Below are 17,600 nucleotides of genomic sequence, written 5' to 3'. Positions count from 1 at the left end.
AATTTCTTGTGATCCAAAAGACTGACATATTCTCCAACTTCAGGCTGTAACTTTTTGTACAGCAACATGCAGGAAAATGGCAACAAGCTGCATTATACTAGCTCATTCCAAACTTGATGGAAGCAACAAACACAACATAAAAAGGAAAACATGCAGATACTGATGGAGTAGATATAAAAGCACCAGGGTTTTGCCTACCAGGGTTTTTCTTTTATTTTCTTGAAATTGAACTACTGTGGTCCTGAATTGTTTTGAAACTACTGGTTGTTTGTGTTACTTTTAAGTAAGACAAACCCTGCTCTGGTTCCTAGGATATACTGTTAGGACGTTTTTGCTTGAAATTAACCAATGATAACTGACCATCAGATAGTATCAAAGTGTATTTTATATACATTTTATGGTCATGTGAACATCTGCCTCTGTGTGTTGTCTTGAGAGATAGATAAAAAATTTTTAGCCATATAGAGAACTTGTAGGTTTATGGTGGGTTTGTTTAGATGCCAGATATTTATTGCTCTGCTCTTGTCTTTTGTATCCACAAAATGTGTTTTAATTTAATGATAGCGTTTCTGGGCTCATACCGTAGCAACAACTTCTAAAATCACATCACAGTTTGTTTCTAAGCTTCATAACCTTGTCGAACATATCTGTTTACTTTACATTAACTAAAACACATTTTTAATGAGTTTAAAAAAATCCATCAATACAGTGATGTCATAGATTACCATGTTTCAGCACAGATTTTGCATTAAGTTGTGTGATTGAATTATTCTCTGCAAAGTCTATCTTCATTCTTTGTTTCTCTTCCTCCACTGATTCCTTCCAAGCTACATTTAACCATTTCAGCCACAGAGGAAAAATATCTAACCAGGTAACAGTAATAAATAAAGGTCATGGGAGCGCTTTCCTTACAAGATGCTGCTCCCAGAATGCAACATGGCTTATTGTACCCTCACAGTACTTAAGTTAGATACCAAGAAAACTTTAGCAAAAGTTAAACTTTACTTACTGAGGTTATTATAGATGTGAGCATCTTTTTTCCCCTTTGATGTGACTTTGGGATTGTCCTGGTCAGCATTTGCAACTCTACTTAACAAGTGCTTAAAAATTGCTTTTGCTACAGCTAGTTCTGTGTGTTCAATCCCAATCATAAACCAAAACAAAGGAGGAAGCAAAGGTGGCTACCCCCCATCCCCCTTACTTCAGCAGTCTTAAACTGATTCTGACAAGGGCAGGCACACAAGTCCTCACACAGCTACCTCACACCATCTGACCCTAAAGTACGGAGCAACGGCCACCAGCATCCCTCCTCTCTCTATCTTATAACGTTGCCTCCCAATCCTGGTTTTATCCTTCTGCTCTTCTTCTCCCTCTTTATCTACTTCCCTATGCTTATTAAAGATTCAGCACCACACCTTGTTCCCTGCGGGTCATGAGGAGGAGGAGTAGAAGGGAGGGATAGAAGGATAGAAAAGGAGTGGGAGATATAGCAGGGAAAGAAGAGAGGGAGAAAAGGAAAGGGAAGAAGAGAGACAAAAGAAAGAAAAAGCGACATGTGCCCCTGTAGTAATGTGTGTGTGTGTGTGTGTGTGTGTGTGTGTGTGTGTGTGTGTGTGTGTGTGTGTGTGTGTGTGTGTGTGCGTGTGAAAAGAGGATGTTAGGAAGAGCAAAAAGAAAAACAGAACTGAGCAACAAGGAGAGAGAAAGGGAGAGAACAAGTACATAAAGACAAACAAAGAGAAGGAGAAAATGAGAGAAAAAAAGCGATAGAAAGAAGCATAGAGATGTGTGTAGAGAGATTGGCAGGAAAGAGACAGAAAGAGGGAAGCGGTGCTTGTGCGGCCCAGGCGACGCAGTGTGGCTGTGTTTGAAATTCTGCTCACAGCCAAAGCAATTTCCTGGCGGTGGCTGTGCTGTCAGCTGCTTGGCTGGCTGGCGGTGAAATATGGTGGCTGGGAGTCGGCCGCTAGCAGCCCCCGACAACCTGATGGATGGAGCCCCAGAGGAGAGAAACAGCAGCAGGAGATGGTGGGGTTGGGTAAGGAGAGAGGTGGGAGGTGTTAGGGGGGGGGGGGTGGGGGGGGGGGGGGGGGGGGGGTGAACAGAAAAACAAAAGAAAAACAGAACAAGAGCGGGAAAGAAGCTAAATGCAGCCAAGTGAACAGTGGTGGCGATGTGAAGTAGACAGAGGGAGAAATATACAGCCAGACAAAAGGGAGAGTTAAATAAAGAATGAAAATAAAAGGGGGGTGGGGAGGGAGATGAGGGAGCTGTAGAAAAAGATGCTGCGAGTGTGATCTTGGTTTATCATTCAGAGAAAGGAGGCTGGAGAGAGTAGGAACCAACCAGACAGGATTTTGACGAGGGAAACCAGCCTAATAATCACCTGGGGTGGGGGAGTGGGGATGGGTGTTGTTAAAAGTAAGAGGAGACTGGAGAGGCTACGTAGGATGATGGTGGACAAAACACTGCTAGAAAAAAGTGGCAAACTTGGTGCAGTGGACTGTTGCTTCCACGGACTCTGGGGTGAATGTCGAACAATTCAGTCACGTTAACTTTCAAATTCACACTGCTATGTGTGTGTACAATTGTTTTACACATGATTTAAAACACAGTGGTGGTTCAAAAAGTCACATTTACATTTGGTTTATGTTTAAAGGGAGTGAACCTGAACTGATAGTGGTTCCCACCCTAGAATCTGAAAACTCTTGAGGAGTCCCCCAAAGAGCATAGAGGGTAACATAAGCGTTCACTATTCAGAGCCAAAGAGAGTAATGCCCACACAGAAATGAGGTGAAGTGTGTCTGCTCAATTTTTCTTTAATCATCTGAACATTTCGTTCACTTAGAACTGGCATTCTGGGAGCCTGAAAACGTAAAGTTTTGAAACCAAATCCTAAATTAAACAAATGGGGGTCATTAGAATTTGCTATACAATATTTTAACACATATATTGTTAGCCATAAACAAAACAAAACAAAACAAGACAAAAAACAAACAAAGAAAACACTTATAAGGCTGCAGCTCGTGCATTTTCATCCATGTACAGGGGTTTAGTGATGCCAGTGAGCAGGTGGAGCTACAGTAGTTGAGTACTTCATGTCAGTCCTGGTAACCTGTCAATCTGCCTGCAGCATTTGTTAACAAAAAAAACCAACATATTTTTCCCTACCTAAAAAAACGAAGGCTATGTGCTGCTTAACATTGTCTAGATCAAAGGACAAGACTCAGCCAGAATACAGAATTTTGCTAAACCGAGCATGGTTTAATATAGGGATGTCCACTGCTTTTAGTATGCATGAAAGTGGTCTTCAGGCTGGGAACCACTTGTGTACAACAACCTAATATTGAAGCTATCTGATTTGATAAATCAGGCTTAAAAGTGATAAATGTCACTTTTGAAAAAATAAAATGAACAAACAAAACAACAACAACAAAAAAAACAGTACAACTACCAGTCAAACAAATAGATATTTGAAAACATCAATAAATAAACATTGAATAGACTAGGTGCATTAATTGTTATATAATGTTATAACATTATATAACAATATCATAAAATAACAATATAATAAAAAAAAACTTGGAAAGTCCTTTCCTTAAATAAAAATTCCTTATATAATTTCCTTAAATTATATAAAAGACTGAAAAATACATTCAAACTGTCTCCAAACCACAAAGCAAACATACAGAACGCATAGTGTCAGTTTTCTGGATAAATGAGGCCACGGGACACCTGCAAGTCTACCATTAAACAGTCTAAGGAGCATGTATGACAAATAATATGCGAGGGAAGATCTGAACAATGACTCAATTTTAACTGGTGTGTTGAAGAAGTGAAATACGTTCAACTGGCAGTGATCCTCCCTGATCTGGAAGAAACCCAGTCAACGACAGAGAGAATAAGCACAAACTTTAGGTTCAGTATCTTTTTTTTTTTTTTTTTTTGAAAACTTTATTTATTCATTTCACAATAATAATAAACTTTGTAGGAAATTTACATGTTATAAAAAATAATAAAATAAAAATAAAATACCCCCCACCCACCCTTGGCTCTCAACAATAAAAAACAAAAAAAAAAAACAACAAAAAATAAAAACAAAAGAAGAAAGAGGTAGACAGGAGTTTACACAGATACATACAAGGTAAAGGTTACAGATAAAAGGTATAGGTATAAACATTAAGTTATATAGTAAAATCAAACATTTTTACAAATTCAACAAAGGGTTTCCATGTATCAGAAAATTTCTGTTGTGATGGCAAAATTTTGTACCGAAGTTTTTCTAAGGGTAAAAAAGAAAGCACCTCCATTAACCATTGTGAAAATGATGGAGCTTTGTCCGATTTCCAGTGGAACAATATTAGCCTACGAGCAAGTAAGGTGGCAAAAGCAATAGCGTTTGCCTGAAAACGATTTATCTGATATTGTGGGGACAGTATACCGAAAATACCAATTCTAAAGTCTGGGGCTAGATCTTGTCCACCAATGCGTGATAATACCTGAAAGATGCTTCCCCAAAAAGTATCTAGACAGGGACAAGACCAAAGCATATGTCCTTCAGTGGCTGGGCTGTGACCACATCTTAGGCAGGCTGGATCTTTAGGTTCAGTATCTTAAACCTCATCATATGACACACTTGTTCTTAACCCGAAGGCCTCCACATGAAGCTGTGAAGGTCTCCTTAAGGACGCCAGATGATCAGTAACAGCCATGGAGTGCCGACAATGTCATGTCCATGCTTACTACATTGCTTAGTTAATGCCCTGTCAATCAAACCGAGACAGCTACGAAGGCCCCACCACAGTGATTGATGCTTCAATTAACAACCCGCTCTGACCTCCAGAATTGTTCATTTGAAATTGTAATTAAGCAATTAGGGTCAATTAAGAAACAGAGACTGCTGAATGAAAGTCAGAAGACAATTTGAGAGAGTGAGAGAGAGAAACCGAGAGTCCGAATTAAACCTCGGAGAGCGATGAAAGCCCCGTCTTGCTGTAGAAACTCCAGCAAACTCTCAACTTGTGGTGAACTTGCAGAGACGGCAAACAGTTTAGTGTAAAACCTAGAAGGTCAAACGAATGAATTTTGTCAGACAAGTACTTATCTGCTGCATATTAATTAGAGCAGGGTGCTGGAGTGCAGTGGGGGCCATAAATGGTGGGCTTATCTTTACACAGAAAAGGGAAAGGAGCTGATTGAAGCAGGATTACAAGCTCCTGAATAAAGCTCTTGGCATCAGCAGCATACCCTCTGAAGAGAAGGGGGACTGCTGCTCGTTCAGGAAAAAGTGGCCTGTACTGCCGATGCAATGCAAAATATACAATCTTAAAATTATAATTAGTCTGTGGGAGAGTCCAAGATACATATGGGCTCTGTAAAGACTAAAGAACTGATTGCGATTTGTCTCTGCAGTTCTTGTTGCTACACCAGTCAGGTTTTCTGGATTGCTAATTGTACATGTAAATGACTGTGCTAATAGCTTCAGGAGCCGATATTATTTAAATTAATGTAGGGCAGAGTCAATCTTTGATTACAAGCAGAGGCAAATAAAACCAACTTCTTTTGACAATTACCTGACTGAAGCGACGCTTGCCTCCCAAAAGAGGCATCATCAGCTAACTTTCATTGTTATTTAGTTTAGTTTGCCAGTCCTGGTATCATTAGCATGAGGATAAATCAGAATTTTTTTAAAAAAAGGGCCCAGATGTTTTGATTAAACCAGTGGTTCCCAACCTGAATTCCCTGGACTTCCAATGTGGTCCCCCAAAGACCACAGGAGGTGAGATGCAGCTGTGGTCTTTATGGGGACTGGGCAGATGGGAGGGTCCCCATCTTTTTGGCAGTTGCACGAGGAGGGTCCTCATGGAAAATAGATTGAACAATCACTGGATTAAACCACAAAAAAGCATAAATGATCCCAGAGATCAGATACGTAAGATGTTATATCTTTTTTCTTAACTAATTAAAGTTGACCCCTCATACCTTAAAATAGCTGAAATCTTAGTTAAATTTGACTGGTTCTTATTTTCATCTCCACTCCACTCCACTACTGCTCGGCCTCACCTGGAGTATACTGGTCCAAATTTGTCTCAGTTCAAACACTGTAAAACGTCTTTACGATGCACAATAGTAGATGAGATGTGAGTGAAACTTAGTCATATATGTTTGAAGGGCAACCAAATCTAAAGATTAAGAAGAAAAAGGGAGGTAAAGAAGATGAGAAAGAAGAGATATTGTAGAGAACTTCCTACGAGTTGAAGTACGAGTGGTGAAGTATTTCATGTATGTCTTGAATTGAAAATCTAACCGTATGACAACTACATTGGTAATTGGTTTGATAACTACAAAATAAAAAATAAAAAAAACTACTGTTATGTGAGACAACCTCAGTCTGCAGGTTCTTCTCTTCAAACTGGGGTGTTCTTGAGTCTGTCTGAATGCGTTTCTGAGACTGCTGTCAGTACACTGAAATGTTCACACTGAGATTTTTAGGCACTTTCATTTTGCTTATAATTTATAAGCATAAAAACACATGGTTAACAAAATGAAAAGCCTTATTTCAATGATAAAGCTCTGAAAAAACAACGTGAGCTGCTAAACTCATCCCCAACGGGCGAGGTTATATTTTGGCTATGTTATTTTTTTGTTGTTCATATCATCAAACAATTTGTCTTACTTTAAATGTGACAAGGAAAACACCAATTTCAGCTTCAGTATTAAGTGAATATGATGATTCCTTGGACTGCAGGTTTAGTTGTGGTTGCTGGCTAACAAACCCTGATGCTAATGTTTTACAGCAGCTCAAATGAAAAAGGTTTTGGGGTCGCCTAGAAAAGAAAAAGCACTTTCAGGTTCAATATGAATTTCCCTTTTGACTGATGTCAAATCATAGTACAATATGTGGTCATTATATCTGCAAAGACCAACTCTGATAAAGTGAAATAGAACCCACAAAAAATCAGAGAGGTTTCGGTACAGACAGTTCAGGTGAAGTCGCCAGAATGTTTTTTTTGGCACAGTGTGGCCATATGCTTTTAATGTTCCTGGATTTGGGGACCACATGTTTTATGTTAGAAAATGTTTAAAGAAAAAGTTGCTTGTCATGAACCATAATGAATTAATCTCAGGTACTGAGATTACTTAACATTGCCAGCTTGCACTACTTTGTAAGTTAAACTTTTACTAAAGCTACTCAAGAGGAGAACAAGATCTTTTTTGATCTGCACAGAAAATTAAACAATAGTTTAGGATGACTTAAAAGACCAAGAGCATTGTTTTACTGAATCGTGGAGCCAGACCGTTAAACAGTTTGTTATTGAGCAGTCTTAACTTAGGACAACTGCAATGAAGTGATTTCCTGATTTAGTGAAAGTAACACTTAATGTCACCCCTAAAAAACTATGGACTTAACGATGCCATCGTGTGTGTGTATGTCTACCATCTAACTAGCGAGTCTGCCTTCACCGCGGACAATAATCTTCACTCGAAGCCAGCATTTCAACTAACTGACTGTTTTCTTAAACTGCAAATGAAAAATGAGAAAATAAAACTGGACGCATTGCATGAAGAGTAGGGCTGAAATGCACTATTTCAGATGCTAAAGGGGCTATAATCAGCACAGTCAGATTTAGATTCTGCTGATTGCAGGACCAAGTCAACAGTCTTTTACTCAAATTCTTACAGCACTTTACATACATGCAGCTACAGGGGAAAACATCTGTATACTGGTTTTATGAAGAGCCAGCATCACGCCATGGAGGCCAGAGTACTGTGCAGCTTCGCTCGGGTAGAAAGTTACAAGAGGAACCACAGATGATAGACACTGTCCGCTGATTTTATGCAAATGCCTATAGCTATAGACCAGGGGTTCACAACAAGCTCCTTCTTAAATTTTTCACCTTTTAAGAAACTTTAAGTACAGACTGGTGGGATTCTAATATACATAATCTGCATATGTGTATATATATATATATATATATATATATATATATATATATATATATATATATATATATATATATATATATATATATATATATATATATGGATTACTTACAAACAAGTAGCTATTTTTGGCCCATTTTCAGTAACTATGTAACTTATTTTTAGGGTAACTTCATCAGTTTTGTAGTATAAATGTTTTTACTTTATCACAATTTTCTTCAGCAAACATCTTCTGCTGCCCAGTGTATCCTGCGGCTCATTAGCAGAGTGCTTCAAAAGTCACTTTTTGGACAAGGTAATGCTGGAAATGACTTCGGTGTACGCCAGGATTAGACCAGCAGAATCTTAAGTCACGGTGTCAGTGATGGAATATGTTGGGCTCCCACCACGCTTACATATACGTGATAAATGACACATCTGAGCTAAACTCTTTCCAAATGTTTTTTTGTTGACTGTCATTTGAATTAGTCAGTGATCAAAGTTTTGTAGAATCTTGAATAATCCAGTAAACTCACAGTGTAGCTTCTGGAATGGATCAGCAAATTAATTAAGGATGAAATATTGCAGCACCCTACATTTTGTTGATTACACTTGCAGACAAAAAAATCTGAGCAAGCAAAGGCTTGAAAGAACTGCTGTTTCTCATAGTTGCACGGCCTTTTCATTGAATACTTCAGATGTTTAGAAAACCAGTAATAGCTTTTACACAAATACAAAAGTGATATGCTTCTCAGGAATGTCATTTTGCCGTCTACAGACCGCTTAGATTGGACTGATAAAATCAAGCATTTATAGTTTCCTAAAAAAAAAAGGATAGGAAAAAATTAATCATTATAACACATGCACAGTAAAACTCTAACCATTATTTAATCTGTTCGAGATGCCTATTCAGGTCAAACGGGCCCATGGTCGGTGACCCTTTAAAGATGTAGCAGTGACAGAACATGGCAGATGGCATGAACCGCTTCGAGGATGAGAGCAAATGACACAAAACTCTGCCTCCGTCTGCCTCCATCTATCTGATTTTCTTCCACCTCCCTCTCCTTCGTCCTCCCAGCCTGTACGATGCTCTCAAATTGATGGTGGTATTTGTCTGTTTATGAACACAGAGGTGACTTGTAATCAGGCTGAACGGGCACAGGCAACCCTCCGCTTCGGGTCTGTTAGTGACACATAAGCTGCCACATCTGTTTGGAGGGCTTGCCAAGAGAAAAAGAAAGAACAGAAACAGTGATAATAATTGCAATATGATATATTATACACACACACACACACACACACATATGTATATATATATATATATATATATATATATATATATATACACATATATATATGTATATATATACATTTATATATATATATATTTTTTTTATATATATAGACAAACCGGATTCCAAAAAAGTTGGGACATTTTAGAAATTGTGAATAAAAACTGAATGCAATGATGTGGAGGTGCCAACTTCTAATATTTTATTCAGAATACAACAGAAATCACAGGTCAATAGTTTAAACTGAGAAATTGTATGATATATGCTCATTCAAAATTTCATGGTGTCAACAAATCCCAAAAAAGTTGGGACAAGAACCTATTAGAGGCTGGAAAAAGTCATTTGAGCATACAGCAAACACCTGGAAGACCAATCAGCACTAATCAGGTCAATTGGCAATATGATTGGGTATAAAAAGTGCTTCTCAGATTGGCAGTGTCCCTCAGAAGCCAAGATGGGTAGAGGATCACCAACTCCCACAATGTTGCGTAAAAAGATAGTGGAACAGTATCAGAGAGGTGTTACCCAGCGAAAAATTGCAAAGAGTTTGCAGTTGTCATCATCAACTGTGAATAATATCATCAGAAGATTCAGAGAATCTGGAAAAATCTCTGTGCGTAAAGGTCAAGGCCGGAGAACCATACTGAATGCCCGTGATCTCCGGGCCCTTAAACGACACTGCATCAAAAACAGGAGTGCTACTGTGAAGGAAATCACAGCATTGGCTCAGGAGTACTTCCAGAAACCATTGTCAGTGAACACAATCCACCGTGCCATCCGCCGTTGCCAGCTGAAACTCTATTCTGCAAAGAAGAAGCTATTTCTAACAAAGATCCACAAGCGAAGACGTTTACACTGGGCCAGGAGTCATTTAAAATGGAGTGTGGCAAAATGGAAGACTGTTCTGTGGTCAGACGAATCACGTTTTGAGGTTCTTTTTGGAAATCTGGGGCACCAGGTCATCAGGACCAAAGAGGACAGTGACAACCCAAGTTGCTATCAACACTCTGTTCAGAAGCCTGCATCTCTGATGGTATGGGGTTGCATGAATGCGTGTGGCATGGGCAGCTTGCACATCTGGAAAGGCACCATCAATGCAGAAAAATATATTCAGGTTCTAGAGCAACATATGCTCCCATCCAAACGTCGTCTCTTTCATGGAAGACCCTGCATTTTTCAACAAGATAATGCCAGAGCACATTCTGCATCAATCACAACATCATAGCTGCGTGGGAGAAGGATCTGGGTACTGACCTGGCCAGCCAACAGTCCAGATCTTTCACCTATAGAAAACATTTGGCGCATCATTAAGAGGAAGGTCAGACAAAGAAGACCCAAGACGATTGAACACTTAGAGGCCTGTATTAGACAAGAATGGGAGAACATTCCTATGTCTACACTTGAGAAGCTGGTCTCCTCAATGCCCAGACGTCTGTTGAGTGTTGTAAGAAGAAGGGGGGGTGTCACACAGTGGTGAAAATGGCCTTGTCCCAACTTTTTTGGGATTTGTTGACACCATGAAATTTTGAATGAGCATATTTTTCCTTAATATCATACAATTTCTCAGTTTAAACTATTGACCTGTGATTTCTGTTGTATTCTGAATAAAATATTAGAAGTTGGCACCTCCACATCATTGCATTCAGTTTTTATTCACAATTTCTAAAGTGTCCCAACTTTTTTGGAATCCGGTTGTGTATATATATATATATATATAAATATATAGATATATGTGTGTGTGCATGTGTATAGACACACACACACACATCAAAGCTTTTAAAGTAATTTGAGAAAACAACATAAGATTGCTGGAGTCAGAGAGCTTCATCTGTATTTTTCTGTGAAAAGCAGACAAATCAGCTTCCAACAGAAAGAATAAAGCAAGAGATGATGGAGGATTGAAACGAAGCAGGGATGATGGGGAAAAATTGGCCATAAATCTCAAGAAATGGATCAGAAATGGTTGGATGACACCAGAGGACATTTTAACACACATACAACATGAAGAGTGAAGATACAGGGAGGAAGAGAGAAATACAAAAATACCAACACACTTCGCACATCAGGTAAATCCAACCGATGAGCAAAAGAGACAGACGGAGAGAGACTATAAAGCAGCACTGAAGGAGTCACAAACAGAGGGCATTAGGAAGGATTTCAGGGAGAATCCATCTAGGTGCTGTGACAGGTCCTAATACATTTATTTCAGATAGAAAATTAATTTTCTAATATTAAAAAGGTCAAAACTAAGCCAAGGCAACAATGACCTCTTTGTCGTCCTTAACAAATTATCCAAAATGGCAGTGTCAGACTGGTGGGGATACATTTGCCAGTGATGAATGCTTCTGGTAATCAGCCAATCAAAAAGAATTCTTCTTCTGCTTTTGATAAATGAGCTGGAAAAGCAGCGCTTTAGGAAGGAGATGGGTCCATTTGTTTCGTCGGTCTCCTTTCCTTTTTTTCTCCTACCCTCTCCATTTCTCTCTTTTCAAAACAAACAACAGGGTAGCTTGGGAACAGATTATAGCTCCTTGCATCACTGACTCTTTCAGCCATTTTCCCTGCTGACCAATGTTCAGCTACAGATGGTAAATGATGGGATTTTATGAAACAGTTTAAGCAAGTTTGCCTTCAGACTGATGGTGAGAAAGTTTACAGCCAACTTCTGAGCAAATACTTAGTTTCCATTTGCATGGTGACTACTTGATCACACCAATATTTTATACTACATTTATATAATATTCATTACGACAATAATCAGTTCTGAAAACAACACGTCAACAACAACAACATTAAATATTGTTGGTTATTCTTAGACAAGGATATTTAATTTTAGCTCATGACACTAGAAGGGCTGTGGGAAACACACAGTGTTGTTTGGTGTCAGTAGTGTAACACACCAGCTGCTGCAATGCTTGACGTGAGAAACAAATGCTGCCTTCAGGGCAACAAAGTCCACAAATGGAATCAGGATTGGTCGCAGTCCAATATCTTCCAGTTTCGAGACCTACACGAACCTACTTGTGTGATTCAGTTTTTGCAGGTTGTTAGCTGAACTTTATATGTAAAATTTGATTCATTTAAGACAACAAATCTAGTTTATGCATCAAAATGATCCAGACAGATTAGAAAAAACATTATGGTTTAAAATATGCACTGTAAGGCATGTTACAAACATGCTAAAAGGTTACCAAGTTTTTCTACACAAAGGTTTTGTAAAATAGAGATGTTTACCTCAAGAGGGGGACATGAACGAACATGAGTTGCCCCTCAAGTTACAATCAGTAACACTAGGAAGGTGGTGAATGACTGACATACCTGGATCCAGTTTACTGTCTGAATTTTTAAAAGATGCCCCTCCTAAAAGTGCTAACCATTTATTGTTTTCATGTGAACTTAAAAACCCACCTATCTGTGATCTCTTGTGATCTAAATTTCCATGGTTCCACTTTTCTTTACACCAAATGTCGAGCCGGCCAGCTTTGTACCTCCCTGTGTTTCCACAGACTTGTGATGGTTCTGTAAACACTGTAGTACAACCCCAATTCCAATAAGGTTGGGATGTTAAAACGTAAAAAAAAAAAAAAAAAAATTAAAAAAAAAAAAAAAATCAGAATACAATGATCTGCACATCCTTTTAACCTATATTCAATTAAATTCAACTCAAAGACAAGATATTTAATGTTCACACTTTACAGGTCACCAGTACATCACAGGCTAATAGTCGTTCACTTCTTTCAATATGACAAGTTTACCTGTGTTTTTATCACTTTTCCTTTTAACAACAGTCAACAAGCATTTGGGAACTGACAACACTAAGTTTTTAAGCTTTAGGTGGAAATCTTTCCCATTTTGCTTGACAGTGCAGAGCTTCTGTGGTCATATTTTGTGCTTCTTTTTTCTTCCTGCTCTCAAAGAGGATGGACACTATTTCTCTCCCTCCCGTTCCCACTCTGCCCTGCTGCTTCTTTGTATTGTCAATCTTTCGATCTGAGCCTCTTTCTCCATTTCCTTCCAAATTTGAATCATGGATCTGGTCAGCTGGTCTCTCCATTGAATTGAGCAAACCTTTTTCTTCCGGAGAACAGGCGGAGAGCCTGCAGATCCCTACGGAATTCATGCTTCTGGATACAAGTTGAAGGTCCTGTGTCTGTTGTTTCTTTCTGTAGAGGATTTCTACACAATTACATTTATGATAATTGGGTTTCTGCTGTTTGGAGTGTGTGTGGTTTCCTGGTATGTCACAAATTTTGGAAGATCTGTGATGGACTATGCCAAGCAACTAGCAGCACTCGAACGCATGTGGTGATAGAGCTGGGCCGTCAACTGGATGCCAGTCTGGCCCTAACTGGCAGACTGGATGCAGTTCTGGAGCTCTTCTGTAGGTGGGAAACATCATGGAGAAGGGACCACTAGGGACTTAAGGCTGAGCCAAGCGACACTCAGCCTAACCCAAAACAAAGCTATCATCTGAATCTGGCTCCCTGCACCGGCATTGGCAAGCTGGTTATCAAGTCTCCTGGAAGACAGAAGTCCTGCTGTCTGATGCTCAGCCCCCCACAACCCCATTCTCCTCTCAGGCCTGTGGAACTAAACTGAACTCTGCTCTCGAGGTCGCATTTCAACAGATGGCACAGATGAACTGGCGGATAGTTCCCAGATTCACTCAATGAGCATAGACTTGTATGCACATTCACAGTTAACAGACACCTCCTATTTTTCACCGTCTTCTCCAGTCTTTGTCCCTCCCTCCACTCATGGACAGTGAGTTGGTTGGACGCGCCTTTCTCGGCTGCGAACTGACTGGCTGTGCTGGGAGTTCCCACCCCGACCACGCCCTCTCATGTGTTTTCCTTATGTTGGGGATGAATAAAGTATTCTTGTATCTTGTATTCTATTATATCATATGCACCATACATTTCCAGTGGGAGGCATGTCTGGACTCCAGGCAGGCCAGTCGAAGCCACACTGCTGTAACGTGTCTAGAATGTGTTTTGAACTTAGTGCTGATTACAATCCGGATAGTCCATTTTCCTTTTTGGCCTTTGGAACACACAACGTCCACGATTTTTCCAAAAACAATATGACATGTGGACTCGTCGACCACGGCAAACTTTTCCGCTTTGCGTCAGTCCATCTGTGATGAGTTTAGGCCCAGAGAAGCCAACAATATCTCTGGGTTTGTAGATATGTGGCTTTTACCTTGCATTGTAGAGTTATAACTTGTACTTGTCGATGTAGTGACAAACTGTGTTACCTGACAAAGGCTTTCTGAAGTGTTCCTGAGCCCATGTAGGAATATCCTTTAACCATGTTAGTTTTTAATGCAATGCTGCCTGAGGGATTGAAGGTCACCGGCATTCAGTGTTGGTTTTCGGCAGAGATTTCTCCAGATTCTCTGAATCTTTTGATGATATTATTCACTGTAGACGATGAAATCCATAAACTCCTCTCAACTGTACGTTGAGACAGATTGTTCTTAAACTTTTGGACTACTCGCTTATGTAGTTTACAATGAGGTGAAGCTCACTCCATCCTTGCTTGTGAATGACTGAGCCTTTCAGGGATGCACCTTTTATATTCCAAAAAATAAATGGATGAATCAAATAAAATAAAAAAAGACAAATGTGGCAGAATAACTGTACTTTCTTGTGATCTCTAATATGTGCACAGCTACCTACTAGCTGTGGAAGATGTTTTGAAAACAGTAATAAGCTGTGGCACTCAGCAATTTGTTTTAGTTGCAGGTAGTTACTGGATGTCAAAGGAAGAAGATAAAACATGATAATTTTTGTTCTATTACTTAGCAGCTGCCTTTTTTTTGCATTAGCTCTGCTCCTCTGCCTCACTTTACGCATTTTGCCTTTATTTAGTGGTTGTATAATTACACTTTGTAAAATCAGAGATGTCACAATGACTCACAAATGACTTTCTTACACTCTTACTAAATGCGCATTGGGTTGGTAATTTGAATGTTTTTTTTAGATTACTAGATAAAGGAAATGCCACAACACACATCAACTATGCATCTGCTAAAACAGGGAAACTTCTCATCTCACAGCCAACATAAAAACCATTTGTAACAGCAAAGTTTGATGCACTTCATCCTCAAACAGACTTCAAATTGTCCAATATATGTGTTTGGATTATAAACATGTGCAAATCTAATTCTGACCTAATTTTAACCTCTGGAAAACACTACTCTGTTCATATTAGCAATGAAACATGATGACATTTGCAAACCAAGGAGTGGAAAGTGAGAGCTAATGCAATCACTGCAGGTACTATACAAACCACATTGTTTTCTATTTAATGTTGGAATTTTGACTTTGGAGTTTATTGTTTCAAGTTGGGAAAAAAGGAAATGTTCCAATGATGAACAGTTTGTTGTAATGTGTTGTTTTAAAATCAAAATCTGGCCACTGAAAGCAACATTTTCAAAATCTGTACAGACAAAATGAGACATTTATTGAAACTGTGTTTTTGTAGTTTCTTATCTTCTTCATCTCAAGACTCCGGACCAACAGCAGCAACCAAACTGTGTGACTGATTTCTGGGTACCTGTATTACAGATTCGAAGATATAATCTCAGGTATGAGTACCAAATGACTGCTTGGAGGTTTAGCTGCAAAATTTTTCACCATCTTTGCATAAAATTATTGTAATAACTGAGCAAAGGTTTGGATGTTTTGTTGATTGATTCCATTTTCTCACCTATTACTTAGTGTCAGATCTCCAAGTATCAACAACATTAGCTCTTTCGGTACTTTATTAATGCCGACAACATATCCCTGTTAAACCACTGGAGTCTCTCTTTGCTAATTCACACATGTCAGAGTCAGCTCAGTGCTGTATTAGTGTGTGCTTACACACAAAAAGACAGCTCTTACATATGTATCCGCACAGCTTCGCCTCTGTTACTACCTTCCATTAGCAGCTCAAAGATGCATTAGCAGTGGAACAGCGTCACATCCTGTTGCTCCTCTGGACTTTATGGCCCTGATATGCTACAAAAGCGCATGTGTTCCAGCATGAAAGCGATGTGTAAAAAGGGCCATTGTGTAATTTAGTTATGAACGATCCAAACTATTTTATTGTTTATGCTATTAAACTATTACTTATATAGATAACTTTAGACCATAACTTTGGATTTAAGCATTCTTTGTGAAAGAAAAATTAACGTCATTATATTATATTATATTATATTATATTATATTATATTATATTATATTATATTATATTATATTATATTATATTATGTCAACAATAATTATCATTATTATATTATCATATTAAACAAACTACTACACTCAATTGGATAGCTAATAGAACAGTGGTGCCCAGCTCCAGTCCCTGAGAGCCACAATCCTGCAGGTTTTCCAGGTATCCCTGTTTCAACACACCTGCCTTCCATTAAATGAATCCAACATCCAATAAAGTTCTACACAACGAATGATTAGTTTGAGTCAGGTGTGTTGGAACAGGAATACATTGAAAACCTGCAGGACAGGGGCCCTCGAGGACTGGCTTTAGTCCTGACTTTAGTCAACTGTTCTGCTGTGGATTTAGCTGATCTCCTGTTAATGGAGTCCTCCAGCAGAGCCCTCCAACTCTGGTAGCCTCATTAGACTCTATGCCCACTGTGTGAGATGAACATGTATGGAAGGGAAGAGGGAGCAGCAACATGGGGGCTTCTCGCTGCAGAGCTGGCATTGAAGCAGGCATCTGGGAGCCCCAGACATGAGTAGTCTGTCTGATGGGATTAACTGGCTGTGACAAGAAAGAGAAAGAAGAGGAGAGGTTGCCCAAGCTCCTAAATTAACTCCACAAGAAGGAAGGCAATTGTAAGGGAGGGGAAGGGCAACAGCAGGGCAAGTGCTGGTGGGCTGGTTGTCAACAGCGTAAAAGAGACTGGAAGATATCTGACCAGCAGGATTTGACTTAGGACACATACGGTCCATAACTGTGTTGACTGGAGGTTGCATTTATTCAGTTAAAAGTCACATTCCCAGTAATGAGAGGTGATTGAAAGTCTGCCATTAAGACTGAATATTTGAGAATATGTGGCAAAGACTACATGACTACAAGCCTTATCTTTCCTTCTTAAATGTGAAGTTAGCTATTTGCTTTATTCAAGTCAAAAGCCAGAAGAGAATAAATAAGACTTCAGTCTAAGAGAAATGAGGAGAAATGAAGTCTGAAGTCAGAATGTGGTTTTTAGGATGTTCTTGGTTTGTGTGTTACTTCAAATGACAACACTTCAAATGACAACTCTAATTATTTAGAGTCTTCCATCAACAACTTGATGGAAGTAAAATGTAGCACTTCATGAAACTGTGAAAGTTAAATGAACTGGGACAAATATTAGGGCTGGGTCATAATTTT

At 39.1% G+C, this 17,600-nt stretch overlaps 1 protein-coding gene across 1 annotated transcript in view; it reads right to left on the bottom strand.

Moving 5' to 3' along the window:
* Window positions 1-17,600, bottom strand: part of agbl4 (AGBL carboxypeptidase 4) — a gene marked incomplete at both ends in the record, with an annotated part of 342,597 nt that overhangs the window by 14,722 nt on the left and 310,275 nt on the right. The gene's annotated exons all lie outside the window — the stretch shown is intronic.

This window comes from Telmatherina bonti (genome assembly GCF_933228915.1).
Source record: "Telmatherina bonti genome assembly, chromosome: 8".
In the NCBI taxonomy this organism is placed as follows: Eukaryota; Metazoa; Chordata; class Actinopteri; order Atheriniformes; family Telmatherinidae; genus Telmatherina; species Telmatherina bonti.
The sequence above is the reverse complement of the archived record's forward strand: the minus strand, read 5'-3'. Positions and strand labels throughout refer to the sequence as shown.